The following is an 8,440-nucleotide window of genomic DNA, read 5'->3' on the forward strand; positions in this document are numbered from 1 at the left end:
TCACAAACAGACAGACGGAGGTGAAACAATGAAGCTTCTGCAGATATTCTCTCTCTGGAGGTTTATGGGAAACACAAAGCGAAGGTGTTCAGTCACTTTAATCCAACTCCAGTCCGTTTCTCTAAAAAGTCCGGTTCGGTTGGTGAAGTCTGAACGCTAAACTGAACTCTGTCCTACAAACCTCGGCCGTAAATTTGACTGAACATTTCAGTTGTATGATGATAACATAACATTTCAGGAAACTGTGTAGCATCATACCAAGGAACTTTCAGCTTTCTAAATTGCATTCCCTTTTGAATATTTTAGTGTTTTCACATCTGACAGTCCAGTTTTCTCAAGTCTACTGGAACCAGAACTCCATCATCTGCTCCACCTCCAGCTGCTGTGGTTCTGAGTCAAACCAACCTGTTCCCCTCCTGGCCTGTGGGGGCGCTGCACCAAAAACCACTGAAGGAAACCACACAAAAACCTCTGAAGACACTGAGAGCAACTTCCTTCTTCACAAAATGGAAACAAGATGGAGGCGTCAGATTTTAGTGTTGGGAGGATTTCTCTTTAGTCTTTGGCTGAAGACCAGGAGACATTTCTGCTGCTAGCGCTAGGCTAACATGTTAGCTTTGGTTGGATTTACCCAGAATGCCCTGTGCTGTTGTCCACTTGGTTTCCGATCCACTTGGTGTTCACATACGCATTCAAACTGAACCAGAGTTCACTTCAACCAAATCCAGACCTTGTGTTAGCTGGCTTTTTCCGACAAAGCGGATCAGAGTTCCTCAAACAAACCGGACTTTCTAGGCAAACGGACTGGAGTTGGATTAAAGTGGATTAAACAGAGCTGGTGGAAACGCATCTTTAAGCGTTTTTCATTCAAAACACACAAAAATGTCTGAACATTATGAGGTAAAGCAATCCAAAATGAAACTAAACAGTAACCGAAAACTGCTGGCGTCTGCAGCCGTGTAAACGCCAAGATGAGTCAAGTGGAAACATATTGGAGGTAAAGTGAGAGAAGAAAGATATTATTATTTTACCAACAACACAATAACATTATGCCAAACAGATTGGAAAGTGCAGGGAAGAAGACAAACTCCAGCAGAAGTGTTTATTTATAACACAAATTCTCATTCAGTGCTTGTTTTATTTTTACCGCAGTCGTTCACGGCGCATGTTTTAAACCAGCGTGGAGTGAGAAGCAGCCGTGAAGCCTGCAAACTCAGCCGCGTCCCCACATATCCATTCCAGATGCTGGCTAGACTGGCTGGAGCCGGGGCCCGCTGCACCGGGGGCCGGATCGTCTTTTCCTCCAGGTGTGATGCCTCACGCTGATTTCCCCCCACATGCTGCAGCGGCCTAATCCAAACACAGGGGATGGTGACAGCGCTAGGCCTCCGCCAGCCACCCACACCGCCGCAGCGTCTCATCACAACACTTCCTCCTTCGACTCACTCGGCGTAACGAACGAACGAACGCCACTGAGGCTGGAGCCCATCAGCTGTTGCTTTAGGACCTCAACCGCGTCCAAACTGGTCGTTTTCTAGGCCTGGTCAGTTTAAGACAACCAGAGGCAACAGCAGAGGACCCAAACATTATACTGAGGTAAGGGGAAAAGGGTATTTGGTAAAAGGTCTACTCAAATAATAACCGTTTAATGTTTAAAAATTACATCATCAGACACACTAAAATGTAAAGTTAAGTGAAAATTTGGTAATTTAAGGACCAAAATGACAATACTTTGCAATCATAAATAAATTGTTAAAAATGTGGATCTGATTTACTAAATTGACATTTTGGGCACTTTTGTACTTCCATTTGTATTTCTACTGAAAACAAACCAAGTGTTTAAAACTAAACACCCAGAGGCTCATTGGACATAAAAGCAGCTGGAAAATGAGCAGAATAACTTTCTGAACGTAACAAATCAGCAGCACTGCCCTTTCACTTAATAACCCTAACCAAGCTCCGTCTGTTACCTAGCAACCCCAGCAGGGCTCCACTGTTACCTAGCAACCCAAGCTAGGTTCCACTGTTACCTAGCAACCCAAGCTAGGTTGAGTTGGGGGAGTGGCAGGCAGTCTATTATTTGGATTTAAAGTGACAGAAGCCCCAAAATACCTGAAAATAGTTTGAACTGATCAGGCTGAAATCTCCTTATTTGAGACGGTAGGACCATCTGAACCTGCTCAGGAACGCAAAATATTTCACCATTAAAACATAAACAATAGGCAAGTCTTGAGTCTAATTAAACTCGGTGTCCATGTTTGATTTGTGGAGAAAAGTTCAGACATTTTCGTGATGAGTTCAAGTGGAAAACGATCCTTCCTAATTAACGGAGAGATTAAAAGAGAAGAAGTCCAGCATGTTGCAGTGGGGAGGTTTGTTTCTTCTTCCCATAAATATGTCGTCCTCGGTTATGCCAGAGCTGGAATGCATCCAACTGAAGCCATGAGACATATTTTGAGTGGGCTAGTTGATATTTTTTTTACCACCTCTGCATCTATCTGTCCATACCCTTAATAGAAAAAATAGATTAAATGGAAAGTTGCATTTTGAGACGAGGGAATAAAGTGATGGTGTAAAGTTGAAAGAGTTTCACTCGCTGAACATTTACAGAGCTGGAAATAAGTATTTTAACATCAAATTAAGACAACCGGGGTGAGTAAAAAAAGCAGTCTTAATAATATTATTTCATTTATGATGGAAGGAAAAAACAATTGTGAAAAGTAATTAACCCCTGAACCTCAGGAAAGGTTGTTCCACCAATAACAGCAACAACAGAGATCAAGCATAAACAGTCATTATTTTCTGTGGAGGAATTTTGTCCCACTTTGTTTTACAGAATTGTTTTTATTCAGTTGCTTTGGCTGCTTTTCAAGGACAACTTGCCCATCTCAATCAGATGCTTTGACTAGGCCACTTCTAATCCATCTGTTTAAGCCATCCAGAGGTGAATTTGTGCTTTGGATCATGTTCCTGTGCTCTGATGTTCTTTTTCCTCAAACAGAGAGAGTCCTGCAGAACGTCAGACGTTCTGGATTCTTTGTTGATGATTTAATTCTGATGGAAAACCTCCTGGGAAGGTTAGGATACATCTATAGTCTGTACAAAACATGTTTATTACATGTTTTAAACAAAATGATTCACAGATAATGTGATTTTAGTTCTGCTTATTGTCAGATGTTTTATGGTCTCTATCACTTTAAATCCAAATAATCTGCTGTTGGCCACACCCCCCAACTCAACGTTTACATTCACACATGAAAATGGCTGTAAACAAATGCGCAATAATACATCTTTGAAAAGCAGAAGTGGAACCTTCTGCCCAACCAACAAGAACACAACAAATGGTTTCTGGATGGTAAGTCAACTACAAAACACTTGACTTTTCCAGCAGCCATTATACAGTGCATACAGGAAAATCAGCTGTACAGATGTGCTGGAACTCTGCTGGGGTTGCTAGGCAACAGGGACAGTGCCTGCTGATTTGTGACATCAGATTCAAAAGATAAATTTTCCAGACAGCAAAAACATGAACTTATTGCCAAAAACCGACTGGCTGTTTTTTTTTAAGTGCTTGGTCTGTTTTTAGAAGAAGTGGAAACTCAAATGGAAGTATAAAACATGCCAATGTGAATTTTTGCTTAATATTTCCCCTTTAAGTTAACAAGTCGACAGATTATGAATCTTCTTTATTAGCTGAAGTTCTGAAATGTTGGCATTAATTTTTTCTCACACTATTTCAAACAGGTTTGTACAAACTGATGTGGCTCCTGCCAGTGAGCGAGTCGACTGTCATAACTTCTCCCTATGAGTCGACGCCACGTAAATGATTTCCTGATGTTTGAACCAAAGCTGCTGTGATTAGACGCACTGGATCCAGGCTTCAGCCCAGTAACTGCCAGGATCCTCCCAAAGCTCAATCCCAGCTCCTGTACATGATCATAATGCCTAACATGTTGCAAATGCTCAGCGACAGAAAGCCACTACTTCCTCCAACATGATGATGGAGTTTGAAATGCAGGAATTTCCTATGAAAGTATCAGTTTTCTGCGTCTTATCAAACGATCTGCTCATGAAGTCACAGCTGAGAATGTTGGAATTGCCTGATTCATAGGCTGGGTCGAGCTAAATCACAGTTTTAGCAACTTAAGCTTAATATAATGAGTGCAGCTAATGTCAGGAAGCCGCGGTTTGAGTTTGGAAGCTGTAATTTATTTCAACTGTTCATCATTATTATGATTTCCCTCCCTTTCTTTGTGGTGACTTGGAGAAGCGTTCAGCCTGAGAGTTTTCCCTGAACATGAACCTTTTAGGTCACAATGACACATTTCCTATCTCAGAAAAAACAGCAATGGTAAATTCAAATAAAAAGTGAACATACAAATGTTGAAAAGGCAAATTGTCCATCCACAAATATAAAACTAAACTAAAAATAAATTCTTGTCTTCAAACCAAATATTTAGCTTGCTAAGTAAAGATTTAATTTGGAGTTAAATATGTCGTTTTAAACTAAATATGTGACACACAATGCATCACAGCAAAGTTTGAGGTTTTACTCCAAATCTTTACAATCTGACAGATTTGGTGAAATTTTGCAGAGAAAATTTCACCAAATTGGTTGGTGGTTTGATGAGACCAGGTCCGGTCTCATCAAACCGGACCTGAATGTCGGGTCCGAGTTGGACGCCGGTGCTGCTAATCATGTCTTGGACCTGGTAGGCCCGTCTCCAGTTCCATGCAGGAGTGTTACTGGAAATCTGTCCAGTGGGACCAGATCTAATAATTACTTGAGGTCAGAGCCGCCAGCATCTGCGGCAACGTTTGGAGAAAACGGGCCGCTGTTGGCAAGAACACTTATCCTGTAATCATTCATCATCTTCTGAAATCTGCTAAGGAAATAACCTCACTGCTGCCCACTTTTATATTTTTATAACTAAATACCAGCATCTGAGGGCTTTAGTAGCTGAAGTTCGTAACGGGCCAATTCAAACTGCAAACAGGGAGCAGAGAAACATTTAGGTGGAACATTTATTTAGCGCTAATTTGTTCAGGTTTCTGGTAAAACAAACATCTGTATAAACTGTTAACTATTAACTTTACGTTAGATTCTCCTCTATTTAAGATTTCTTGCTCTTCAATTCTTCCTTTTCACAAGTAAATTATTCAATTGTCTATATTAAGAGGAACTGCAATGCTTTGGTCTGAATTCCCCCCCCCGATCGGCCATTTTTGTAGTTTTTTCAAATGGCGCATCAACATAGTATCTAACAATGTCATGAACTGTGAGTTTGGACCAAAACGCAGACAGGAGCTGGGAGCCTGGATCATGTTGAATGTTTTAATAAGAAACGTAAAGAAATAAGCACAGGGAGCCGGAGGAGAACAAAATAAAAGATGAAAACATTCTGGGTCTGTATGTAGATTATTTCATTCATAATGTGACATTTTGTCATCTGCCAGTGGAACCAGTACGCTGAATTATTTACTTACAACAAGCTCTCGTATCTTGTTAAAAAGTTACTTCTAAATTACTTTTGTCTTATTTCAAGTGTAGTAAAATATTTGCATTAGAAACTAGACCAAAAATACTTTAATGTTTTTGTGTTTAAAGTAATAGCGAAACTTCATAAATTTACTCAAATAAAGGTAAAAAAATAAATACTCCTGAAAGTACTTTATTTCCTAAATATTTGCTCAAATAAATGTGGAGTTAGGTAGTAACTGGTTATATTTACTTGAATAACATTTGAAGAAATGTACTTCTAGGAGTATTTTTACTTTGCTGTACTTTTTATATTTACTTGAGTAATCTTATTATGAAGTATTTTTACTTTTACTGGAGTAAAGGTTCTGGATTTTCTGCCCATTGAATGAAAAACAAACAAACATGTTTTTACCAAAAAGTCACCAGACACAGACACACACCCACAGACTGTGTTAAAGTTTCATAAGGTTTTTTTTTATTGAACGAAACTGATTAGGAATTTTTTTTATGTTTTGTAACTTATATAAAGTTTTGTCATTTTGTTCCTTAAAATATCAAAATTTCCTCCTAACTTTATATTGTGGTGGTGATGTAATTTTTTACATATTAAGTGATTGATATTTTGATCAGTTACTTTTCATCAAATACTTTTTCACTCTTGCTTGAATAACTTCTTGGACACTTGAATACTTTTTACTTTAAATATGTTGAATTATTGTTTTCTTACTTCTTGCTGGGATAAAATTCCTCCCAGGTTTCTCTTCAAGCTGCTGTCCCTCCAACAGAAACACATTTCTGTTCACATGAGGTTCATCCGAGCGCCGCTCCAGTCTCGCTGCGATGCCTCATTACCTGTCAAACCTCCCTGTTCGCCCTGCGGGGGGCGCGGTTCTGTTCGCCGGGCCCGGTCGTCAAGGTGACCCGCCTGGCCCCGGGACGGCAGACTGCACCTAGGCCGCCCCATGCCGGTCGCTGCTCTTGGCCCTGGGTGTTTCCAGGCTGCTGCCCGCGTCCCGGTGAGCAAGCAGCTGATCTCATTTTTCAACACGCAGCTGCCCGAACATCCGATGAAGGTGACCTGCTCCGCCGTTTGGGATCCCCGGCTCTCTCACCACTGCGAGGCAAAAAGAAAGAAAGCAAAAAGAAGACATTTCTGGTTTGCCAGGGATCTGATACATAGCGCCCACAGTTCTGAACCGGAAGTAATCCGCGCCGTTTTAGATAGGCTTGCGCATGCGCTTCGATACCTACTCTATTGTGCGAGAGAACGATATATGAACAAAATGGCTGCTGTCGGGATCGACCTGTATGAAACGGAGAAGGAAAATATGTCAAATGTTTACTGGCTGCCTCCGACCTCAGTACTACGATTTGGTTCGTTAATTAGTGAACAGGAAGAAAGCGAACAAAATGGAGGTGCTTCATGGACGGACACGATCAATGTTTAAACGGATTTGTAAAGGACTTACAAACTGAATAACAACGTCTTGGTGACTGGCAGAGTAAGTACACGTAGCTAGCAGCGAAAAGCTACATTAGCTAAAGTTTAATCTTGCCATCTCGGCAGTAAGTACCACAGTAGATATCACTGATATTTATCTTCAAGCAGTCTTTGTGGTCAGACTGTGAACCCCGGACCACCGCAGGTCCACGGGCGCCCCCTAGTGATTCATAAGATACTGCGTGCAAACGACCGTTTACTTCTTTTGGCCGTGACGTGATCTCAAAGTACGGCGCAAACAGTTAGTTTACAGGATTGTAGTTAAAATATAGTAATGGATAAGTGGTTTAAAACCGGGTCACTCAAAAGAAAAACTGAAGATATTGGTGGATAGAGAACAACGGCAGGATTATTTTCATGATCAGAGAAAGTCGAGTCAGACCTGCTGAAAGTATCGCCGTGTAGTTCACGAGTTCTGTTCTGTGAACGGTAGGACTCAAGTCTGAATAAGAACTGTTCTTTATTTTCTACGACTTTGCTTGCTTATGATGCTCTGCTTATACGTCACCAGTTAGTTTTATTTAATCAAAGATAATGTAAATACAATAAACAATTGAAATAGTTAAATATAGCTTTTTATATTTAATGGTGCTGGAGAGAACTTTTGTTTCTGCCAAAGAATCTCAAGTCTATTATCCTTTTATTGTGCTTCTAAGTTACAAATATTCCGAATGTTATTGATGAGCACAACATTTGGTAGTAAAGAACAACTTCTGTTTTGATTTCCATGTGTTTGACGTCATTGGAAAGCTGAGAATCCTTATTTCACAATCTGGTCAGTGAATGTTTATCAAATGGGTTAAGTGGTCCTCAGTTTGAAAAAGTTTGAGAAACGGAGTACTCAAATGTAATCGAGTATTAGGTCTAACGTACTTATATTGTTTATCAGATAGGAATGAGACAAGAGCTTGTTCTAAGCTTGTTTGTTCGTTGTTGTTATAGCAACTGCCTAGCAAGAAGGCTATCGGTTACTGTGGCATCACATAAGAACTACGTGATGTCGCATAGTCACATGATGTGTCATACTGAGATAATTGTCAAGAGAATAAAGAGAACTAAAGGTCATCCTTATTTCCAGTCATTGGCCACTTTATTAGGTACTGAATGTTTCACTTTAAAGGGCCAGTATCGTGTAAAATCAACTTTTTGAGCCATACATCTTGTTATGATGTCATTCCCTCGTCATAAACATACCTGAAGTGTTGCCTTGATTTTTTTTAAAAACAAAACAAAAAAATCCCCATAAAACTATTCTTTCATGCATGTTTGAGGAATCCTTCTGCAAAACGCCTGTTTGGACCTGGCCCCGCCTTTGAGACACAGCTCCTCCCCCTCCCAGCTCCTTCAGACTAGCCAGCAGAAATTAGCAAACACCTGAGCTCATTATAGGAGCTACTTCTTCCCAAAGAAAAGCTGGTATAACATTGTTAAAGGGTTAATAGAGGAGCCATGTTGTG

General features: G+C 40.3%; 1 long non-coding RNA gene across 2 annotated transcripts; it reads right to left on the reverse strand.

Moving 5' to 3' along the window:
• Window positions 1–1,451: 1,451 nt before the first annotated feature.
• LOC122845879 lies at window positions 1,452–7,429 on the reverse strand. Of its 2 annotated transcripts, none has more exons than XR_006373147.1 (3): window positions 7,366–7,429; window positions 6,210–6,596; window positions 1,452–1,540 (listed from the first exon to the last, which is right to left on the reverse strand). It is a non-coding gene; the product is annotated as an uncharacterized LOC122845879 (long non-coding RNA). The 2 variants fall into 2 exon arrangements; XR_006373146.1 differs by having other exon boundaries at window positions 1,504–1,591.
• Between the last annotated feature and the right edge of the window lie 1,011 nt (window positions 7,430–8,440).

Source organism: Gambusia affinis, linkage group LG16 (genome assembly GCF_019740435.1).
Source record: "Gambusia affinis linkage group LG16, SWU_Gaff_1.0, whole genome shotgun sequence".
Taxonomy (NCBI): Eukaryota; Metazoa; Chordata; class Actinopteri; order Cyprinodontiformes; family Poeciliidae; genus Gambusia; species Gambusia affinis.